The following is a 22,753-nucleotide window of genomic DNA, read 5'->3' as shown; positions in this document are numbered from 1 at the left end:
TCTCTTTATATACAGAAGATCAATTTAGCATATATTAAGTAAAGATTTCAACAGTTTGCACCCACACCGAAACACAAAGTTTAAAATACTGTTTGAGAACTAGTTATAGCATTAATTCACTTCGTACACCACATTAAGGACAGAGATCCTACATGAGGAGTAAGTGCACAGTGACTCCTGTGTTGACTTAACAAATTGACACTCTTGTTTATGGCGTCAGTAATCACCCTAGGCTCTTGTCATGAGTTGCCAAGGCTATGGAAGCCTTTTGAGTTCACTGACTCAGATCTTATTTAGACAAGGTCATAGTCAAAGTGGAAGTTCTCTCCTCCCTTCAGAGAAAGGTGCCTCCTTCTTTGATGGCCCGTTCTTTCCACTGCGATCTCACTCACAGAGATCTTTCTTTTTTTTTTATTTTAAAAAGTTTATTCTGTGTATTTAGAAATTTGAGATTTTTAATAACTGCAAAAGAAATTCAGTCACACCTAATGATTAACAGAAAGTAGTGGTGTATTATCTGAACAGAAGTCGTGCTGATGTGCCATAATAAATTGTCTATTAGTAAAAAAATACACTTTAGGGCACAGCATTGTATCACAAATTACAATAAGGATACTTTGCAAGAATTTAATCAAACTAGAGAACTCTGAATAACTGTCTTTTAAACGCAGCACTTAAAAATGTAACAACTCTGTGCATTCTTTTTCTTTAAAAAATGACCTTGTGTGTGTCATAGAAATGCTGCTTTATTGCTGCAGAGGTGGAAGTTCAAGGCTTGAGAGGTACAGGAGAGAATATAAAGGTAGCCTTTAGAAACCTGCTCTTGTTTATGTATAAAAAAGGTAAAGTTTATAAAAGTTAATTTACAAACCAAGAACCAAAGTGGTATGCACGCATTATGTACAAGCATCCTTAAAACATCAAAGTGTTCAAATGCAAGCCCAAAAGAAAACAGCCACTGCCCCTTGGCAAAAAAAAAAAAAAAAAAAAAAAAAAAGGAAAATTCCCTAAATCACACCATTATTTTCTTCTGGGTGATTTATACGTTTCTGAAACCACCAACTCCACCTTGATCCAATCTTGTTCTGTTACAGTCTGAAAAAGCCCACCGCCCGAGGAACGACTCCAAGAGACTTTTCTCTCATGCAACCAGCAAAGGGTTAAATATTTATTGATTATCCAGCATGCTGGGGCTGTCTGATCATACATGAACAGAGCAGCCCCGAATAACCAAAGGTTAGGGTTTATAAAGGCAAAAACCGCAAAACCGGGAAGGGGAGAATACATGGTTGCTATGCACGGTTGCTATACACAGTTGCTAAAATCAAAAGAGAGTACATAAAATCAAAAGAGAGTATATGGTTACTGGGGTCAACATAACCTAAAACCTAAGTGAAATTAATATTTATCATAATCTTGACAATACCAGTTACAATATTACAATTAGCAATTAGGACTTGACATTAATGTAAGACACAGACAAATCACATCTTTATTATTAGCCCAGGTAACCCAAGTGCAACCTTTTTACTTTTAAGCTTGAGCAATCATGCTAGGGGGTTTTTGTGCTCTGCCAAGGGTGATGTAGTGCACTATTGTCCAACTATTTGAGATCATAGTTTCAGACCAGAGTCTCACAGTGGGGGGGTGCTTTCTCAGAATGGAGTCTCAAGTGCTCCAAAATGGAGTCCCTACTATCAAGGTGCTACTTCACTCTGTCTTATTTTTACAGCTGTACCAGGAAGGTTTAAACCTGTAAGCTTAAGCTTAACTTTTTACACTTGCACATATACAATTTTAACTCTTCAGTTCATGATACAGTATCTAGATGTGCACAAAAGCCATAAGAACTTAGTAATACACAGCGAAACTGATCTAAGAATTAAAAACATGAGGGTAAGGCATTCCTGCTGGTCAGTACATCGGTGGTGATATGGTGAATCTCTAGATCCAAAGAGGCCACGGAGCCAGTCTCACATGCTTTGGTGTCCTTCCCTAAGAGAGGTGTGTAATTGTCTTCACCTGAAACCCTCCCCAACCGAAGTCACAAATTCCCCTTGCTGTACACTTCTGTTAAATCCACTATACTGGTTATATATTCCAGGTGTGTTTAAAAAACAAGTGCATATTACTTCATGCATAATAAAATAAAATATGTGTGTTAGGCCAGAGCCATAATAAAGTTTGAAACAATGTACTTTGGAAATAACAGAACTAAATGCACCCCCATTAGTGGCTGGTATTTTAACGGAAATCAGTATGTGAAGTGAAGCAGTGACCATAAAAACAAGTACAAAATCATTACAGAGTAAAGTATCTTTGAACCTCCAGCCAATAGCAAGAGTTCTTCAGTCGCAGACATGCAGTTTGCAGCATGTGTTCTGATCATGGTTCAGGGGCATGCGCATAGTCTTGACCAGTCCAAACAAATGTTTAATATGAACAAACTGTAGTATCAATTCTAAGAAAAATAGAATACTTGATAGAGTGGTTCCATTTTAGACTTGGTAAATTTAACCCAGCTTCACATTATTTAATCAAGTTCCTGTAGCTTCAGAATTAAAAGTGGTCAATCAAGACAGACACACAGTTTGTTCCCACAAGGTAATTTGGATCTCCAGGAAGACACTTGTTTTGCCAGGTTTTAGGATCACCCGACGAGGAGTCGGATGATTTTAGAGCAAAAGACCAACCATCAGGAGTCATGGATGCACAGTGTGGCAAGCGCAGCTCCACGGGCTTCAGGAACTTGAGGCCATGGGGCCCGCACATCACTAAGGGGCTTAGCAAGGTTTCACCTTTCTCTTTATCCAAAGGTGGGAGGAATTTAGTTGCGGGTTTGGTTTTTTTTTTTTTTTTTTTTTTTTTGCCACAATGTCTTGGCTTTCCATGCCTAAAATACTCTCATGGGCTCTTCAGCCAGATCTGAATGCCTTAAGGGCTGATTCTGAGGCCAGAGTGCTGTTTAGGACATCTGCCATTCTATGAGTCTGCTGTGTATCCCACTTCCCATGTTGGATCGTTCTCTCCTTCTTAATTCTATCAGTTAGTATTAGCAGGCACTAGTCTTGTTTATGTGATCTCTTTGACTCTTAGACCTATCATTATGATCAATTATGAAATGAAATTGATCACTTGGACTGGTGAGATGGCATTGGTACATGCCACCTTGATGGGATTGAATTAGAATCCCCTGGCACAGGCTGGCGCCGTGGCTCAGTAGGCTAATCCTCCGCCTTGCGGCGCCAGCACACTGGGTTCTAGTCCTGGTCGGGGCGCCGGATTCTGTCCCGGTTGCCCCTCTTCCAGGCCAGCTCTCTGCTGTGGCCAGGGAGTGCAGTGGAGGATGGCCCAAGTGTTTGGGCCCTGCACCCCATGGGAGACCAGGAGAAGTACCTGGCTCCTGCCATCGGATCAGCGCGGTGTGCTGGCCGCAGCACGCTGGCCGCGGCGGCCATTGGAGGGTGAACCAACGTCAAAGGAAGACCTTTCTCTCTGTCTCTCTCTCTCACTGTCCACTCTGCCTGTCAAAAAAAAAAAAAAAAAATCCCCTGGCACGTTTCTAACTCCTTCATTTGGGGCAAGTCCGATTGAGCATGTCCCAAATTGTACATCTTCTCCCTCTTTTCTCCCTCTTTTATTCCCACTCTTTATATTTAACAGGGATCACTTTTCAGTTAAATTTAAACACCTAAGAATAATTGTGTATTAATTACAGAGTTCAACCAGTAGTATTAAGTAGGACAAAAAAAAAATACTAAAAGGGATAAAGTATTAAGTTGTTCCTTGACAGTCAGGACAAGGGCTGATCAAGTCACTGTTTCTCATAGTGTCCATTTCACTTCAACAGGTTTCGTTTTTGGTGCTTGGTTAGTTGTCACTAATCAGGGAGAACATATGATATTTGTCCCTTTGGGACTGGCTTATTCACTCAGCATGATGTTTCCCAGATTCCTCCATCTTGTTGTAAATGACCGGATTTTGTTGTTTTTGACTGCTGTATAGTATTCTATGGAGTACATGTCCCATAATTTCTTTTATCCAGTCTACTGTTGATGGGCATTTAGGTTGTTTCTAGGTCTTAGCTATTGTGAATTGAGCTGCAATAAACATTAATGTGCAGACAGCTTTTGTGTTTGCCAATTTAATTTCCTTTGGGTAAATTCCAAGGAGTGGGATGGCTGGGTTATATGGTAGGCTTACATTCAGGTTTCTGAGGAATCTCCAGACTGACTTCCATACTGGCTTTATCAGTTTGCATTCCCATCAACAGTGGGTTAGTTTCCCTTTTTCCTCACATCCTTGCCAGCATCTGTTGTTGGTAGATTTCTGCATGTGAGCCATTCTAACCGGGGTGAGGTAAAACCTCATTGTGGTTTTGATCTGCATTTCCCTGATTGCTAGTGATCTTGAACATTTTTTCATATGTCTGCTGTCCATTTGGATTTCCTCTTTTGAAAAATGTCTATTGAGGTCCTTGGCCCATCTCTTGATTAATAAGTATTCTATAAAAATTAGTTCAGATACACATAGCTCTCTTAAAGCCAATTAAAATATTTTTAATTCTCAGGAATTATTAATACATTAGATTGTCAGGATCACAACAAATACATAATAATTACTACAACAGAAGTCTCATTTTAATGTAATATTAATATAAAGTGAACAGATTTAATGTAGTTTATGGATGCAATTCTTAGAATATGAAACTTCCCTTCCCCTCCCTCTCTCCCTGCCTCCCCTTCCCTTCCCTTCCCTCCCTTCCCTTTCTCTCCCCTCCCCTCTCCTCTCTCAGTATTTTTTTTTTTTTTTTTGGTTTAGTGTTTGAAAGAGTTGTTATGCATCTCCTGACAACAATGTTATTTTCTTGGGTTATAGTAAAATTATATTTTAACATGATATGATTGGATAATAACACATTATCATCAAATACAAGAGCAGAAGAAGGTTTCATTATCAGGTGATTGAATTACCAGAGGTGTATTGCTGTGAGGGGAAGTCCATTTTTTGTGGGCTGTGTACAAGGAGCTATTACCTGCTGGAGAGCTGAAATTAATTAGATTCGGGCCTGCAGAAGTCTTCTACGATTTCATAGAATCACAGGAGTATAGAGATGGAAGGACTTTAGAAATCATAATTAATACCCTTATTTAAAAAGTCGGGATAATGAAGTGAAAGTTCTTATGTCCAGGGTCACACTGTAGCCAGTGGTTGTGACCAGAAACCAAGACCTTGGCTGTGCACTAGTGACTTTGATCACAAACTAAATCGGTCCTTTGTCTATATAATGTACATTCTAGAAGCAGATTATTTTGTTTTATGTATAAGATTTCAAAGATTTTCTAATATTTTATAGATACAAACTGCAAGCCAATTATTTTTTTTTGAGATTTATTTTATTTATTCATTAAAAAGAGTTACAGAGAGAGGTAGAGACAGAGAGAGGTCTTCCATCCTCTGATTCATTCGCCAAATGGCCTCAATCGCTGGAAATGAGCTAATCTGGAGCCAGGAGCCAGGAGCTTCTTTTGGGTCTCACATAATGGTGCAGGAGCCCAAGGACTCTGCTGCTTTCCCAGGTGCATTAGCAAGGAGCTTGATTGGAAGTAGAGCAGCCAGGACTTGAACAGAACTCTCATATTTCTGAGGATACTGTATTGTAAGTGGCAGCTTAATCTGCTGTGCCACAAAATGCCAGCCACTTAACATTTTTTTTGAGAATTCATAAACACATGTGTGTCACATACATAGACATGCATACCTGAGAATATTATGAAACATTTGGTGTTTATTTAATTCATTGTTAATTTATTATAACAAATTGTTAAATTATTCTAAGGCATCTATGTAGTTTTTTTTTTTTTTTTTTTTTTTTTTTTTTTTTTTTTACATTGTCTCTTTTCTCAATATGGATGGATGAGAACTTCAGGATTTAAAACTATCCTCATGCCTGAAAACATGGTTGGATTTTGAAAGCCAGAATAATTGTGACTCCATTATGTTTTCTCCAACCTTTCTTGTATTTTATGTTTATAAAATTTAAACATATGTTTGTTTAGAAGTTATTGGCTGTTTCCTGCTAAAACTTTCTTCTTTCTTCTTAGTCTTTATTTTTTTTCTTTTCTGTTACCCAAAAGTTGGAAAATCAGCTTGTCATTATTGTTATATATTAGGAGTTATATAAACTTATCTTTATTTTTAAGCAAATTGTATGCTTGTGAAATGTGAAAAAAATATGTTTGCAGTACAGGTAAGAAGGCAGATCTAAGGGCTATCTTATGAAAAGATAGTGGAGCTGGGAATAAAATGAAGATCACATGAAATTCAATCTCAGAAAAGGAGAAAATAATGTTATTTCTTAGAAAACAAACTTTGTTTCTACTAGACACATTTAAGAATTCTTTATCTAAATCCACACATAATAATTGTACATATTTATGAGATACAATGTGATAATTTGGTACATGTATATATAATGTATAATGATTAGATCTGTGTAATTAGCATTTCCCCCTTTATACACATTTATCTTTTCTTTGTGTAGAGGAGCTATGAATTCCTGTATTAATAGTTCTTTGTGAAATATATAAATTAGAACTTATCCCTCTTGTCTCACTGTATATTGGTATTTGTCATCTAACCTCCCTCTCCCTGCTATTTTTCCAAATCTCTGCTGATCAGTACTCTACTTTTGACTTTTGAGAAATCACCTTTTTTTGCTTCCCTGTATGAGTGAGAACATGCAGTGTTTTCCTGTGTCTCACTTATTTCACTTAATATAATGTTAAGTTTCATCCACTGTCCCGCAGATGACAAGATTTTATTCTTTTTTAGGGCTGTGTAATTTGCTTTCTTCATTTATCTGTTGATAGGCACTTCAGTTGACTTCTGTACCTTGGCTTTTGTGAACAGTGCAATATGCAGGAGAGTATATAGGTAACTCTTTGATGTATTTACTTTGTTTGGGTAGAGGAGGGGGTCTTCAGAAAGTTCATGGGGAATAAATACAGCAGAAAAACTATGGATTTTAGGTTTTTTTGTTTTTTAACAAAATAAACTTATCTTTTAATTCTGTTTTTCCATGATCTTTTTCAAGTACCTTCCTATGTTACATAGCTGAATTATATGGTAGTTGTGTTTTTAGTGTTTTTTTTTTTTTTTTTGAGGAATGTCCATACTATTTCCCATAATGGTTGTACTTATTTACATTCTTGACAACAAGTTTGTAAGAGCTTTCCTTTCCCTGCATTCTCACCAACACTTATTTTTTTTTTTCAGTTTGATTATAGACATTCTACTCAGGTAAGATAATATCTTACTTATTTATTTTTTTTGACAGGCAGAGTGGACAGTGTGAGAGAGAGAGACAGAGAGAAAGGTCTTCCTTTACCATTGGTTCACCCTCCAATGGCCACTGCGGTCGGTTGGCATGCTGTGGCCAGCACACCACGCTGATCTGAAGCCAGGAGCCAGGTGCTTCTCCTGGTCTCCCATGCGGGTGCAAGGCCCAAGCACTTGGGCCATCCTCCACTGCACTCCTGGGCCACAGCAGAGAGCTGGCCTGGAAGAGGGGCAACCAGGACAGAATCCGGTGCCCCGACCGGGACTAGAACCCGGTGTGCCGGCACCACAGGCGGAGGATTAGCCTATTGAGCAGAGGCGCCGGCCAAGATAATATCTTATTTTGACTGATTTGCATTTCCCTGATGAGTAATAATGTTGAAGAATTTTTGATGTATTTACTGATCATTTATGTATATATATAATCTTTTGAGAAATGTCTATTCAGAACCTTTGCCCACTTTTAAAACAGACTTTTGTTTTTGTGGTAGAGTTTTTTTTTTTTTTTTTTTTTACTTCTTTGTATAATCTGGTAGTTAATCTGTTATTGGGTGGATAGTTTGCAAATATTTTCTCTCTTTCTGTAAGTTTTATCTTCACTCTGTTGATTGTTTCCTTTGCTGTGTGGGAGCTTCTTAGTTTGATATAATCCTGTTTTATTTTTATTTTAGTTGCCTGTAATTTTGGAAATTTATACAAAAATTATTGCCTATAGTGATATCTTAAAATGTTTTCCATGTTTTCTTCTAGTAGTTTTGTAGTTTCAGGTATTATGCATAGATCTTTTATCTATTTTCAGTTGTTTTTTTATATAATGAAAGATAGGGATCTAGTTCCATTTGTCCATATATGTATATCTAGTTTTCCCAGCACCATTTATTAAAGAAACTGATCTTTCTCTATTGTTTTTTTTCTCCATGCCTTTGTAGAAAAATCAGTGGGTATAAATATGTGGGTTTATTTCTGTATTCTGCATTTTATTCCATTGGTCTGTGTCTCTTTTTATGCCACTACCATGATGTTTTGGTTGTTATAGGTTTGTAACAAGTATCTTTTAAGGTCAGATGTTCTAAAGTTCCCAGCTTTGTTCTTTTGCGCAAGATTACTTTTTTCAAATCATTAAATTTTTTAAAGACTGTTTATTTGAAATACAGGGTGTTGGAGAAGGAAGGAGGGAGAATGAGAAGGAGAGAAAAACATAGTGAGAGGGGAGAGGGGAGAAGGAAGAGGAGAGAGGAGAGAGAGAGAGAATTTTCTATCTTCTGGTTCAGTCTCCAAATGCCTACAACAGCCAGGGCTGGCCTGGGCAGAAGCCAGGACCCAGAAACTCCATCTGGGTTTCCCACGTGGGTGATAGCAACCCATGTAATTGGGCCATTATCTGCTGTCTTTCAGGTGCATTAGCAGGAAGGTGGATTGGAAGCCTGGAGTAGCTGGGACTCAAACCAGCATTCTGGTGTGGGATGATATGGGGCATCCCAAGAAGTAGCTTAACCCACTTCACCATAATGCCTGCCCTGGGCATCATTTTCAAAAGTAAATTTTAAGAAGCTTAGAGAAAAAAATGGTTATTTTAGAAGCAACTGTGACTCGTGAAGATAGTAAATAATAAAATTCTGATTTTTTACTTATGAATGACCTAAACAGGAGAAAAATATGGGGGCAAAGTGGTTTAAGATATTTATAGAGAAAATTCTCTGAACATAAAGCGTGTGAAAAATATACAGAATGCTAAGCCAGGGACATGTAAAAAAGAAAAATCCAAGAGTAGCATTTATTTAAATTGGAGTGGGTGACTTTCTAGTAATAGAATTTGCTTTAATGTGTGCTTTTAGCAGAAAATATTATAGGTGTAAGAGTGGTTACTAGCTACTCTTTCATGTGGACAGAAATGAAATTAGATAGGATAGTGTCAGGGAGGCTAAAACTGATAATTAGCTGAAGTTAATGGGAAGGTTAAGGTAAGCAAGGAAAAACAGGTTAGGAGAAAGTATTTTATTTATAAAAGTTCCTCTGGAAGACCGAAAATAAGACCACTGATCAGGAAAGATGTAAAACCCTCTGTGCAACTATTCGTTACTGGAAATATATTAGCAGAGACTAATGACTGAATATTCATCAAAGTTAATTTTAGAAGGTAAAATACTGGGCTTTGAGTATATTTTTAGAAATTTCTAGCATTAATATTTCATATATGTAGTGTGACTGTGTGTGCTTTCAGTGTCTAGATGTGTTGTAGCCATCCTGGTCTGAGTGTATGCCTCATTTTATGTTGTTCTGGTTAGGACTTACCAGCCCTATTTTGCAGATTTATAGTGATATTAAGTACTGAGGACTAGAGTTTAAGGAAAAATTCCAAGTACAATTTTCATTTTCCAAACTATCCCTGAATATGTATAGTAGGATAAGTGTACCAAATGGTGACTTGGTACAGTTCTTCAGGTCTCAACCAGTATGGTTTCTTCCAATTGGAGGGCCGGAGGAAGAGAATTTGTTGGACATAGAGCATTAGTGGGCGTCCCTTTTTAAACCTCTCTTCTAAAGCTGATATGTAATGCCTTCAAATGAGATGTAAATTTCACTGTGCATGCTCATTTACATTTTGTGTTCATATTCATCACAGCTTACATCAAAAAGAAGAATTGAGTTTGATATAGCTCCATTTATTTAGTTTTGCTTTTGTTTCCTGTGCTCTGTTTTTTTTTTGGCAGTTGAATTTTTTTTAAACTTTTATTTAATAAAATAAATTTCCAAAGTACAACTTTTGGGTTATAGCAGCTATTTCCCCTCATAACCTCTCTCCCACCCGTAACCATCCCATCTCCCATTCCCTCTCCCACCCCATTCTTCATCAAGATTCATTTTCAATTATCTTTATATACATAAGATCAATTTAGTATATAGTAAATAAAGATTTCAACAGTTTGCACCCACAAAGAAACACAAAGTATAATGTACTGTTTGAGTACTAGTTATACTGTTAATTCACATAGCAGAACACATGAAGGACAGAGATCCTACATGGGGAGTAAGTGCACAGTGACTCCTGTTGTTGATTTAACAATTGACACTCTTATTTATGGTGTCAGTAATCACCCTAGGCTCTTATCATGAGCTGCCAAGGCTATGGAAGCCTCTTGAGTTCACCAACTCTGATTTTATTTAGACAAGGCTACAGTCAAAGTGGAAGTTCTTTTCTCTCTTCATAGAAAGGTACCTCCTTCTTTGATGGCCCGTTCTTTCCACTGGGATCTCTCACTCACAGAGATCTTTCATTTAGTTCATTTTTTTTCCCCCAGAGTGTCTTGGATTTCCATGCCTGAAATACTCTCATGAGCTTTTTGGCCAGATCCAAATGCCTTAAAGGCTGATTCTGAGGCCAGAGTGCTGTTTAGGACATCTGCCATTCTATGAGTCTGCTGTGTATCCCACATCATTCTCTCCTTCTTAATTCTGTCAGTTAGTATTAGCAGACACTAGTCTTTATGTGATCTCTTTGACTCTTAGACCTATCATTATGATTAATTATGAACTGAAACTTGGACTAGTGAGATGGCATTGGTACATGCCACCTTGATGGGATTGAATTGGAATCCCCTGGGAAAAAAAGTTGTCTCCTACACCAATGTCCTGGGGTGTTTCCCCTGTGTTTTCTTCTAGCAACTTTATTGTCTAGATCTTAAGTTTAGGTCTTTGATCCATCTTGAGTTGATTTTTGTATATGGTAAGAGATATGGATCTAATTTATCTCTTATAGATACATCCAGTTTTGCCAGCACAATTTGGTAAGAAATTATCCTTACTAGTAACTCTGTATGTTCTGAGCAGTTTAGCAGAAAATAAGTTTGCTGTATGTATGTGGAATAATTTCTGGGCTCTATATTCTGTTCCATTGATCTATGTTCATTTTTTACACCAGTACCATACTGTTTAATTGCTATAGCTTTGTAGTATGCTTTGAAGTCAGATATTGAGAAGCTTTTGCACAGTAAAGGAAATGATCAATATAGTGAAGAGACATCAGCAGAATGGGAAAAAATATTTGCAAGCTGCATATATGACAAAGGATTAATATCCCAAATATATCAGCAACTTAGAAAACTCAACAAAAACAAAAACAAAAACAACCAATCCAGGAGGCTGGTGCTGTTGCGTAGTAGGTTAAGCCTCTGCTTGCAGCACTGGCATTCTATATGGGCACCAGTTCGAGTCCTGGCTGCTCCTCTTCCAATCCATCTCTCTGCTAATAGTCTGGAAAAGCAGTGGAAGATGGCCCAAGTGCTTGGCCCCTTGCACCCACATGGGAGACCTGGAAGAAGTGCCTGGCTCCTGGCATCGGTTCAGCCCAGCTCCAGCTGTTGCAGCCATCTGGGGAGTGAAGCAGCGGATGCAGCCGATGGAAGACCTTTTTCTCTGTATCTTCCTCCCTCTGTAACTCTGCCTCTCAAATAAATACATAAATCTTTAAAACAACAACAACAACAACAAAAACCATGAATTCAGTTGAGAAATGGGCAAAGGACTTCAGTAAACTGTTCTGAAAAGAAGAATTACATCTGGCCAACAATTATGTGAAAGAATACTCAACATCACTAAGTATCAGGGAAATGCAAATCAAAACCTCAATGAGATATTACCTTACTCTTTCAGAATGGCTAAAATACAGAGTAACAAATGCTTGTGAGGATGTGGACAAAGAGAAACAAACCCTTATACACTGTTGTGGGAATGGAAATTGGTGCAGCCACTGTGGAAAACAGTGTAGAGATTTCTTAAAAAAACTAGGAATAATTTCCCTGGCCATCTTTTTGTGGCCCACTTGGTTGGAGGCTGTCCCACACCCAAGACAGAAAGATGGTGGCCACAAAGAAGACAAAAAAGTTGCTGGAGTTGATTGACTCTAGACTCCAACTTGTGAGGAAGACTGGAAAATACGTGCTAGGGCACAGGCTGTCTTTGAAGATGGTCAGACAAAGCAAGACAAAACCGGTCATCCTTGCCAATAACTACCAGGCTCTGAGGAAATCTGAAATAGAGTATTATGCCATGGCCCAAATGGTGTCTGTCACTGCAGTGGCAATAATATTGAACTGGGCACAGCATGTGGACAATACTACAGAATACACACTCTATTGTTGATCTAGGTGGGTCTGATATTATTAGAAGCATGCCCGGACAGATTGGTGAAAAGTAAACCATACAATTTTTTCTTTAATAAAACCTGCCAGAGGTTGTTAAAAACAAACAAACAAACAAATGAACAAACTAGAAATTGACTTGCCATATGACCCAGCAGTCTTACCACTGGTTATATAGCCAAAAGATTTGAACACAATGTATCAAAGTGATAACTGCACCACCATATTTACAGCAGCACTGTTCACAGTAGCCAAAATTTGAAACCAACAAAGGTGTCCATCATGAAATGAATGGGTAAAGAAAATGTGGTGTATATTAACAATGGAATATTATTAGGCTATATATAAAATGAAATTCTAACATTTGCAGCAAAATAGATGAAACTGGAGGACATCATGTCCTGTGAAATAAGCTGGTCCCAGAAAGACAAATACTGCATGTTTTCACTAATATGTGGGATCTAAAATTTAAAAAACAACCAAAGAAATAAAGGAGTATCTGTGTTTATTAGTATTGCTGCAAATACAGTTTTGTAAAAGTTTGTTTTATATATTTGTCAAACAAATGGTTAAGAATATTATACTACTATAGTTTTAATGATCTGATTAAAATTTACTGTATATGGGTGAAATAGTCATTTTTTCGTTCAGTTATTTTTTATAGCCATTGCCTATATTCTCACTAAACTAGGGCCTTTTTGCTTTTTATATGGTAAACTTCTTATTTGGTGAAATATTTATTTTTATTTTTATTTTTATTTATTTATTTTTTGACAGGCAAAGTGGACAGTGAGAGAGAGAGAGACAGAGAGAAAGGTCTTCCTTTGCTGTTGGTTCACCCTCCAATGGCCGCTGCGGCCAGCGCGCTGCAGCCGGCGCACCGCGCTGATCCGATGGCAGGAGCCAGGAGCCAGGTGCTTTTCCTGGTCTCCCATGGGGTGCAGGGCCCAAGCACTTGGGCCATCCTCCACTGCACTCCCTGGCCACAGCAGAGAGCTGGCCTGGAAGAGGGGCAACCAGGACAGAATCCGGCGCCCCGACCGGGACTAGAACCCGGTGTGCCGGCACCGCAAGGCGGAGGATTAGCCTAGTGAGCTGCGGCGCCGGCCTTATTTGGTGAAATATTAAGGCTTTTCATTGTAATGTAAATTTAGCATGTTATCTCAAGAACTAAATAAAAGGCAAAAATGGAGAAGGAAAGAGGGTAAGAAAGATAGAGGGTGTAGGGGGGAGGGTAGGGAAGGAAGAAGGGATTATTATTATGTTCTTAGAAATTACATTGAATCTGTTAAAAACTAATTACAGTTTTAAAAATAATAAAATAACAACAGCTATGAAAAGAGAAGAATTGAGCCTGGGCAGCAACCTTTTTGTGAGGACATATTTAAAACTTAGTTTGTTAGTGTACTATAAGAAGGGTACTAAAAATAAAGTTCATAGTGTGTCTGTTTTCTGGTTTAAAAATTTGGCTTTTAAAAGCTTTCTCCATCCATGTATGCAAATACTTATTCTGTGAATTTATATAGAAGTAATGTTTCTAGCCAAGTACAAAAAATGACTAGTTGGTTCATTTTCCTAGAAAACTACCAGATGCTTTCCTAGAGATAGGAAACCAATTTACTTAAAATTGAGTTAGTAGTTTCCCTGTGTAAAATTAATTTTTTAAAATTTTTATTTATTTATTTTTTTTAATTTTTGACAGGCAGAGTGGACAGTGAGAGAGAGAGACAGAGAGAAAGGTCTTCCTTTGCCGTTGGTTCACCCTCCAATGGCCGCCGCGGCCGGCGCACCACGCTGATCTGACGGCAGGAGCCAGGTGCTTCTCCTGGTCTCCCATGGGGTGCAGGGCCCAAGCACTTGGGCCATCCTCCACTGCACTCCCTGGCCACAGCAGAGAGCTGGCCTGGAAGAGGGGCAACTGGGACAGAATCCGGCGCCCCGACCGGGACTAGAATCCAGTGTGCCAGCGCCGCAAGGCGGAGGATTAGCCTAGTGAGCCACGGCACCGGCCATAAAATTGATTTAAAAATTGGCATTTAACAGAGCATATGTCAAAGTTATGGCTACTAGCTACTCTGGCTCTAAGAATGGAAAATAGCTCATATATGAAGTTTTAGATGTCAGTTCAATTAACTTATAAGCAACACCCAATGGGAAAAGATATCAAGTCAAGTTGGTTTATTTAATTATTATTTATTTTTTGACACTGATCCTACAAAACACATTTTATACTTAGGATTTTATCCCAATGTTGCTTTATTTTTTGCTCAAATTGTTCCCTGAGAACTCTTTTGTTTGGCTCCTGAGTCACTCTGACATTTTCCCATCTGTGTGTGTGTGACATGAGTGATTCCTAACTTTCTGTCACTACATGATGCTCCTGAATCATCTTTTATATTTTATATACTAGTTCTAGAATCAGAATAGTATTGTTAATAATTTTGTAAATGGGTGTGGCCAGAGAACATGGATAAATCTATCTAGGAGGATATCTTTTTTGTCTTGATTATTAGAGACTCATTATGGCAGCAAAAAATTAGTAGTCATATATCATGAATTGAAAGTGAAATAAAACAGGATATATTTTCTAAATCACTCCTCATAGCTATTGGAAACTGTCCTTAAAAATACTTGGTGTCCGAAAATGTCTCAATTATATGATTTGATATGGATTTATGGCCAAATTGTTCTGGGTTGGCCCACAGCCTACCTAAGAAAGAAAGAGCATCAGAGTGAAAAGGCCACAATGGCCAACACATCAGGCTTAAGAATGTCCTGTGTAAAAAGCTGAATGAGGTGGGTGATGCTGATTATGAGATTAGAGATGGAGCTGTAGATGTCAACTTGGTAGCCATCATATGTAGTAAACAGCTCTTCCCATAATACTTTTTGGGTAGACATTTTATTTTAAAACACTTTTAGATTTACAGGAAAACTGTAAAGATAGTAGGAAGTCCCAATAGGCCGTATACTCGGTTTAACCTATCAGTAATATCTTACACTGATATAGTAGGTTTGTTGCAATTAATGAACTACTATTGATATATTTTTATTAATTGAAGTCCGTATTTTATTCAGATTTCCATAGTCTTTAGCCTATTGTCCTTTTTCTTTTCCAGAATCATATGCAAGATGTCACATAGCATTTCACTGTCGTGTCTTTTTAGGTTCCTCTCAGATGTGAATTTTTTCCACTTTTCTTGTTTTTGATGTTCATAACAGTTTTGAAAAGTATTGATCAGGCACCTTATAGGAGATTTGTTTAATGTTTTTCTCATAGGTTTATGTGTTTTTGTGAGAAAGCCCATAGAGGATGATTGCTGTTTCCATCGCATCACATCAAAGTTTGTAGTGTTAACATGGCTTATCACTGTTGATGCTGACTTCTTTACCTGGCTGAGGCGTTGTTCATCAGGTTTCTTCCTTTCCATATTTTTTCTTTGGAAGGAGGTCACTATGTTCAATCCATGGTTAGGGAGTAGGAGTTGTACAGCCTTCCTGAGGGTGAATTATCTATACAAATTATTTGGAATTTGCATGGGAAATTTATCCATTTTCTCTATTTATTCAATAATTTATTTATATCAATATGTACTCATGGATATTTATTTTACACCTAGAGTTATAATCCAATATTACTTTATTTTGTAACTTAAACTGTCATCTTGAGAGCTCTTTCCATTGGCTCCCGTGTTCCTGTAACATCCTTTCACTACTGTGTGTGTGTCCTAAATTTCTGTCTTTACAAGATTATCCCAGACCATCTTTTTATATTTTATGCCTACTTCTAGACTCAGAAATCCCTGTAAGTAGCTCTGAATCCTTTTTCTTTTAAAAATTAATACAGGGTTTTATTATATATCATACTTATAAAAGGTACAGAAATCATAAGTATGTAGAGCTTGCAGAATAAGCCCAAAATTGACCATGACGTGACCAATCCTCTTTTATAAAATTCACCTCCAAAATCATTGTTTCCATCTTTGTCACCAGAGTTAACCTTGATCCTAATATGTAACTTTATCATTTGTTTTTTCCATTTCTTGATCTTTGTGGTATAAAGTTTTTATGGGGTTTGACAATGCATAGCGTCATGTGTTCTCTATTACAGTAACATATTACCAAAATTGATTCAAATTACTTAACATTTGACCAAAAAACAGCAACTTTGGATAATTCAGTCTAATATAACTTGAAATGTAAGCCAATGTATTATTTGCATGCCAGGTATAAGAAATAGTTCAGGGGGCTGGCGCTGTGGTGTAGCAGTTGAGGCTGCTACCTGCAGTGCCAGCATCCCATGTGGGTGCCGGTTTGAGACCTGGCTGCTCCACTTCTGAAACCAAAAGCCAGGAACCCAATCCAGGTCTCTCAGGTGTATAGTAGGAATTTACTTGAGCTATCACTTTTGCCTTCTGGCATCTGTATTAGCAGAAAGCTGGAGTCAGGAACTGCAGCTGGGAATTGAACCTGGGTACTCTGATGTGGGTTGCAGGTGTTTAACTACCAGGCTAAATGCCTGCCCCTCTTATTTCATTTTTTTAAACCTATTAAATGATAAGGTTTTTGAACCATTTTTAAGTGACCCAATCACATCCTCTACATGAAAAAAAAAAACCCTATGTATCTTTATGCAACAAATAAATTTTGAGCATATTTTGCATGTATGACATTGTGTCATGGACAGAATTTCAAATTGTAGATTAGCCATCTTCTGGGTGGCTAAAATGCTCTTGGAATCACTGACTTCTAGACTTCTGAATTTTATGGGCCAGTTAAAAACAATGGTAGTGTGTATGGAGTGTATGGTAGTGTTTTTTTGCCACCTCTTTCTTTGGCCATGTTAGGACATTTAAAATGAACAGCCAGTTTCTACCAGATAAAATTTGTTTCATCTCTCCCAAACCAAGTGTCAAATTTAAGTCTTACATGATACATTTTCCTTAATTAGAATATTTAAAAATTCTTCTAATCTACTTTTATTTGAAGTCCTTTTTCTTAAACAACTTCAGCTATTATCCTATTCCACAAATGTCAAGGATAGACCTTTAACAAGTAGAACAGATGTCAGCGATTTGACAGTAGTGAATAATCATGTCTATCTCATGTTAGTCTTCTGTTTTTAAGTGAGGAAAATATTGTGTAGAAATGTTTCCTTGGGTGAAAGCCTAGGCTGGTACATGCTATGCCACAGTGAATGCTTCATAAATGCCTGCTAAACAAATAAAACACAAATGTTTAATTATCTCATTAATTAATGTGAAGGTAGGGAATCTAGCATATCAATATCATTGAAATTCCTGAAGCAATCCTGTGATGGATTTTATTCCTTTTTGTTTCTTTTCCCAGTTTCTCTCTCTGCTTACATTTTTAACACTGTTCATCTTAATATTGGCTTGTGAAAATCAGGCCAATCTAATATATACAGTTAAATCTTTAAATTACTTTTCACTGATTTGCTTTTATTCGATAAATGCTATGAAAAGGGAATAATCATGTTTTTAGGTTTGAAGTTCATTTTCTTTTAACTAATAGTTGAATTTGTGTACCATTTTTTCTTCTGATGTTACTATTATTGTCTATAACATTGTCTAGATTTAAATAGCAGAGGGATATCCTGTCCAGTGTGTGTACAGTACAGATTGTGAGGCTACACCATATGAGCCATACCTTACTTAGAATCATGTTGCCTCTGAAAACAAAGCTTCATTTGATCTTAACAATGTGACATTTCCTACACTTTAATAGATTAAAATAATAAAAATGTTATGTTTGCCCTAAATATGAAGTAGTGACATTTAACTTTGGTTTTCTGACTTTCTCTTGAAATTTTTTTAAAATAAAAAATTTGTTTAAACTTTTCATTTCTTACTTTCTCATTTTGATCCTAGTTCCCAAGAATGCATTTATTGAGCATCTCGGGATATCCCTTTGCTCTCGTGGTGATTCTATAAATCTGATACCCTTTCCTACAAAACCACCAAGACTTTCAGAAAAAAAAATCTTAGTTCTCCAGGATATAAATAAAAAGGAAAATATTTATGAAGATTTAGAGATTTATAACTTTTATTTAAGGTGACCATTTCATTTTTTAAAATATGCTTTTTCTTGTTAAAGAAATACATGTTCATAAAGAATACTCAGAAAACATGGATAAAATTATAAGAAAATAAAGTCACCTTAATCTATCTAATCATTTAGAAATTAAGCACTTTTAACATTTTGGCATAGATTTATCTTACACTGTAATGTTATATGAATATATATATATATATATACCTACACATACATGCACACACACGCACACACATTTGGGCTTTGTAAATGGTTTTCCCAGTTAATATTAGGGAGTGATTTTTTATGTGAACTCTTCTATTACCTCATTATCAATGATCACTGAATATTCCACTGGGTAATAAGTCCCCTATCTTTAGATGTTGGTATTATTTCCAACAACAATTTAACTGTATTTCTTTTTTTTAACTTTTATTTTATTTAATAAATATAAATTTCCAAAGTACAACTTTTGGATTATAGCAGCTTTTCCCCCCCATAACCTCCCTCCAGGTTATGCTTTTAGTGATATAGGAAAAAGATTGATGAGTGTTTGAAGCTACCATGGGTGTGTAGGGTCGTGAAGCCCTCTGAGTCCTGGGAACCACTGCTCCGGGTCACCCATTCTGACTGGATGCTTGCCTGGCTGGGCTGCAGGCCGCGAGGTCTGTTTGTTGTTAGCCCAGCTGAGAGAGCAGTGGCTTCAGTAGCGTCAGCAGGAACAGAACGGGCTTCATCTCTGCTCTTTGTCTCACTTCAGTGCTGGTGTGTTTCCCCCGCTGCTGCCATGTGATGGCTCGAAAGCAGCACTACACACAGGCTCTGTAACCCCTTTGAAAGCCCTATTGTGAGATGCTGCTGTGTGTTAGTGGAGGGGAAGTTTTTGCTAGCGTGTTGCTTTTGGTTTCTTTCAAATGTGAATGTACCTTCCTCTAAAGAACTCTAAATAAGGAAAGCCTAGTTTTGAGGCAACTATAAAATGAATTAAGTAGTGTTTTCTTTCATGCCTCCTATAACAGAAATATAATAAAACAGTCGTAGGACAGCAAGTTAAGTGCTCAGATGTTCTTGTCTACTTTGTGTTGCAGTGAATTATACCAGGAGGGGTGGGGAATCAGAGTGGAGTGGAATTGGAATCAGAGGTTTCTTAAGTGAATGAATATTTAATGAATTGATAAAGAATGATAAGAGGTGACAGGAAGCACAGAAATGTGGACAATGGGAGTTACTCATGTTTGTTTTTTTATTTATCCACAGAAAAGATTAAAGACCTATGATAAACCAGGAATTACGCTACAGTTTGAATACCCAGGGATAAAAATTGGACATGGCTCCTGCTTTTTTGGTTGACAGTCTGGTTGGGAAGATGGAAAATAGGCAAGCATATACAGTAGCGTCTGTAGTGAATGAAGGTTTTTACAAATAATGCGGGACCTCAGCGTAGGAGTATCCTAGCTCTGCCTAGGCAGGATAAGGAAAGCTTGTAACATGGGAGTTGACACCAGAGCTGAATTCTGAAGGACAAATAAGCAAGAGGGAACTGCAAGTACAATTCAAGGATGCATGATACAAGATGGAATATATGAGTTCTGTGTTTAACAAAAAGAGAGGATGCAAAGTGGGGGAAGACAGGCAGTAAATCATTTATGAGGATTTGAGTGAAGAAAGTAAAGGATGGGGAGAAAACTGCAACTGATTCCCAGATTTTTGCTTGGTTTACTGAATGGTTGGTGGTGCCATTCACAATTTTAGGGAATAAACAAAGAGCAGATTCAAGGAGGACAATAATGTGTTCAGTTTATGACACGATGACTTTGGAGTGCTTGTGATATCTTGATATAATAAGTAGAAGTCAGCAGCTCAGAAGAGAGATTGGGGCTGCAGAGTCATAAATAGAAACTATTAGTCAGGCGTGGATAAAACCACCAAGGGGGAGAACATGTAGAGTGAGAATATGGCTGGAAAAAAAACCTTACACATAGGAAGTAGACACCTGCAGATGCTGAGAGGGAGTAAAGATGTTGGAGGAAAAGCATCAGCTTGACACAGGAGAAGAAAGGGGATGAGCAATATCATGTTTTTCTTAAGGAAGTAAGGTAAAATGTAGGAATCCTGTTGTTTTCAGAAATATGAAGGTTCTTGATGATCTTGGTAAGGACAGCTTTGAGGGTGAAGAAGGGACCTGAATTGATTTGCATTGTTGAAGGCACATGTTCTAAATTGGGGATGCATGGTGTAAGAATTCTCCTCTTAAGAGGATTGGCTGGGCCGGCGCCACGGCTCAATAGGCTAATCCTCCGCCTGTGCGCTGGCACACTGGGTTCTAGTCCCGGTTGGAGCGCCGGATTCTGTCCTGGTCGCTCCTCTTCCTGTCCAGCTCTCTGCTCTGGCATGGGAGTGCAGTGGAGGATGGCCAAAGTGCTTGGGCTCTGCACCCGCATGGGAGACCAGGAGAAGCAACTGGCTCCTGGCTTCGGATCAGCGCGGTGCGCCGGCTGCAGCGCATTGGCCATAGAGGCCACTGAGGGCTGAACCAACGGAAAAAGGAAGACCTTTCTCTCTGTCTCTCTCTCTCACTGTCCACTCTGCCTGTCAAAAAAAAAAAAAAAAAAAAAAGAAAGAAAGAAAGAAAAAGAAAGAAAAAAAAAGAGGATTAGAGGATTGGCTGTAGTGCTGGTGCTGTGGTGCAGCAGGTAAAGCCACTGCCTATGATGCTGGCATCCCATATTGGTGCTGGTTCGAGTCCTGGCTGCTTCTCTTCTGATCCAGCTCTCTCCTAATGTGCCTGGGGAAGCATCAGAGCATGGCACAAATGCTTGTGCCCCAGCACCCAAGTGGGAGGCCCGGAAGGGGCTCCTAGCTCCTGGCTTCAGCCTGGCTCAGCCGTGGCTGTTGTGGCCATTTGGTGAATGAACCAGCAGTTGGAAGATCTCTGTCTCTGTCTCTGTCTCTGTCTCTCTCTCTCCCTCTTTGCAACTCTGCCTTTCAAATAAATAAAATAAATAAACATTATTTTTAAAGAAGGTTGGCTATGGGCCGGTGCCACGGCTCACTAGGCTAATCCTCTGCCTGTGGCACTGGCACCCTGGGTTCTAGTCCCGGTTGGGGTGCCAGATTCTGTCCTGGTGCTCCTCTTCCAGTCCAGCTCTCTGCTGTGGCCTGGGAGTGCAGTGGAGTGCAGTGGAGCTTGGGCCCTGCACCCACGTGGGAGACCAGGAGGGGACGCCTGGCTCCTGGCTTCGGATTAGAGCAGCATGCCGGCTGTGGCGGCCATTTGTGGGGTGAACCAACGGAAGGAAGACCTTTCTCTCTGTCTCTCTCTCACTGTCTAACTCTGCCTGTCCAAAGAAAGAAGAAAAAAAGAAGGTTGACTGGCTATGGTGGAACTGGTCAGGGAGTGTGTGAAACAGGGGTGCAGACATTGGTGCTGTTTGTTTGCTGGTTTCTCCCCATAGATGGAAAGCTAGGACATTGTTAGAAGACCCCCTTGAGAGAGCAGGTTGAAGTTGTAGAAGAAACTGAAAGTATACAAATGGCTGGAGGGAGGTCTCAAGGGAGGTGTGAGGGAGGAGAACTCTGAGCACATGAGCAAAATTGCACCAAGGAGCCTCTCTCAAAGACATCTGGGTGATGTTGCATATAAATAACCTAGGGCAGAGGCTTTATTCCACAGGGCTTTTATGCTGTCTCTGTGTATGTCTAGAGTGTTAGTCAAGGCCTATTTGCAAGCCTTATTTTTTGTATTTCTCAGGTAAATAAGGTTTGAGCCTTCTAGTTTTCCCTCTGACTCTGTCTTTCTCTCTGTAGCTAAACCTATGATCTAAAGAAATATTTTTCCCTGGTAGAAAATGGCTAACCTCTGTTAAAAAAAAAAAAAAAAAGACAAGAATTCTTCACTTATTTCCCTTGAAGTTGTTAGGGCCATGTTTCTCACTAGCTGTGGAAGATCCCTGGAGAGAGAACTGCAGATCTGGGAAAATTTCTTTTTGAGCAATTTCTTCTTTAGGAAAAGTGAAGAACTGGAAATTAGAATATCAAGCGCCAGCTCAAACCATGGTTCTAATGAAATCCTGTGACAAAGGATGAATCCCTTAACTCTTCCTGGTCTTTCCCTGCTCTCAACAGGAGAGTACCAACAGCTATTATACCTATATCCTTTGCTGTACAGAGAACAAAATTTAATAATATATGCACATTCTCTGTGCTTTGAATATATAGGG

General features: G+C 38.4%; 1 protein-coding gene and 1 pseudogene across 9 annotated transcripts in view; both read left to right on the top strand.

The window, feature by feature from the left end:
* Positions 1-22,753, top strand: part of DNM3 (dynamin 3) — a 624,166-nt gene that overhangs the window by 59,981 nt on the left and 541,432 nt on the right. The window lies entirely within an intron of this gene.
* On the top strand, positions 12,067-12,535 carry LOC127493544 (large ribosomal subunit protein eL30 pseudogene; annotated as a pseudogene).

Source organism: Oryctolagus cuniculus, chromosome 7, assembly GCF_051225735.1.
Source record: "Oryctolagus cuniculus isolate XC-2025 breed Fujian yellow rabbit chromosome 7, ASM5122573v1, whole genome shotgun sequence".
Lineage (NCBI taxonomy): Eukaryota > Metazoa > Chordata > Mammalia > Lagomorpha > Leporidae > Oryctolagus > Oryctolagus cuniculus.
This window is presented reverse-complemented; position numbering and strand designations above follow the sequence as displayed.